Source organism: Procambarus clarkii, chromosome 70 (genome assembly GCF_040958095.1).
Source record: "Procambarus clarkii isolate CNS0578487 chromosome 70, FALCON_Pclarkii_2.0, whole genome shotgun sequence".
NCBI lineage: Eukaryota > Metazoa > Arthropoda > Malacostraca > Decapoda > Cambaridae > Procambarus > Procambarus clarkii.
This window is the reverse complement of record NC_091219.1, coordinates 28591757-28593959: the sequence shown is the minus strand read 5'-3', so window position 1 is coordinate 28593959 and position 2203 is coordinate 28591757.

Genomic DNA, 2203 nt, shown 5'->3' with positions numbered 1-2203 from the left:
TCACAAGAACTCAAGTTGGTTGTGAGCGGCCAGCAAGATTACTTCGCACTAATCTATCCCTATCATCACCCAACAAAAATCTGCTATCAGAATTATAACTAACTCGGTCTCCAGACAACACACAGCCCCTCTATATAAGTCCCTTAACATGCTAAACATACACTCCACACATTCTCATGTGCTGTCTACATTTACAAAACCTTGTTCCTAAATGCTAATCTTGATATGAAACTTTTCCTTGATAGATGTAATAGAACCCATGAGCACTACACCAGAAATAAATATATCTTTGATAACTCAGTCAGAATACATCTGTGGAAACACTCCATGCAAATAAAAGGGCCCAGTCTTTAGAACTCACTCCCCGATAAATTAAAAAATTGTCCAACCCATACCCTGTTCAAAAGTAAAACCAAAAAGTACCTATTTTCAATCTCATAGTTTCATTCCTTGTGCTTTAAACTCACACTGTACCTTGTACTACCCACTTCCCCAATATTAGTACTTAAGACATATATATATCCTTACTAGTGGTGTAGTGGTAAGACACTCGCCTGGCGTTCCGCGAGCGCTTTGTCATGGGTTCGTATCCTGGCCAGGGAGGATTTACTGGGCGCAAATCCTTAACTGTAGCCTCTGTTTAACGCAACAGTAAAATGTGTACTTGGATGTAACAACGATTCTTCGCGGCGGGGATCCTATTCCAGGGACCTGCCCGAAACGCTACGCGAACTAGTGGCTGTACAAGAATGTAACAACTCTTGTATATATCTCAAAAAAAAAAAAAAAAAAACTAGTGTAATCACCTCTGTCAGCTTATGTTGTAGTTTTTCCATGCCAATAAATCATTATTATTGTTGTTATTATTATTATAATTATAGATCAGACGTCCCTCACCGACTTGATAGCTGTAAGGGCTGAGTAGACAGCGCTTCGGATTCGTAGTCCTGAGGTTCCGGGTCCGATCCTGGAGTTCTGGAGGCGGAAACAAATGGGCATAGTTACTTTCACCCTGTCGCCCCTGTTCACTTAGCAATAAAGAGGTACTTGGGCATTAGACAGCTGCTACGGACTGCTTCCTGGGGTTGTGTAACTGGAAAGGAGGCCTGGTTGAAGACCGGGCCGCGGGGACGCTAAGCTCCGAAATCATCTCAAGATATCCACCTCTCCTGCAGACAAGCAGTACCACATACAGACGTTCCCAATGACTATCCGATTACGGGCTATTCATGCCCGTGCCACCTCTTGGGTGGCTTAATCTTCATCATCGACTATCCGAGGCGTTATCAGAAGGAACTCTGTGGGAAGCGTAGGCTAAGGCCGAAATCAGTAACCCTTTCCACTGCCGCCCACAAGATGGGTATGGGGTGCATAATAAATGAAGATGACTTACAAAACAACACTGAAAGGCTCCTTGGAGCATATAAGCATGAGGAACGTGAAATTGCAGCCGCCATCGACAGAGCAACAACAGTTGGACCTGTCTGTCGATGAACACCTTCACAAGAACGAGGCCACAGTGATCGTGGCTTCGAATGAGGATCTACAGAAGATCCTTCTGGACCCAGAAAACCGGGTCCCACTCTTGGAGACGAACTTGTTTCTGATACCACCAAAGCAAATTGCGGCCAACAAAACGATTTCAATTTTTTCAACAAAAAATCACTGAGTCCGATGTAAGACTAAAGATCCCGTGAGATGGGGGAAGTAGCAGAAACGCGCTGAAAATCAAGGGTCCCAAACTGTCGAATGACCTCGCTAATAATGAGAAGTTGACTCTCCAGCCATTTAAAAGAGCAGGCGCGCCGACAAGGCAAGTTACGGGCTATTCATGCCCGTACTGCCACGTGTCATAGATGAAACAAGGCGTTATACAAACAAGGCTGTTACGGGCTATTCATGCCCGTGCCATCTCTTGGGTGGCTTAATCTTCATCAATCAAGCAAGGCTGGCGCCAGGCCGGAGTGGCCCGTCGAAGTGGGAAGGGTGGCGGCTGAGCGGTCAAGCCCGGGGAACCCGGCCAGGGGACAGAAGCCCTGGGCCAAGAAGCCAAGCCAAGCAACGTTATTGTTGACAATTTCTAAATTTAAAATTAAAATAGTGGCTTGTTCCTTGTTGAAAGTCTGGAGTGGCATCAACAACACTTGACAAATATTTGGCATTTCAGATCTCACGAAGCCGGTTTCTGGGGCCAAGTCATGGG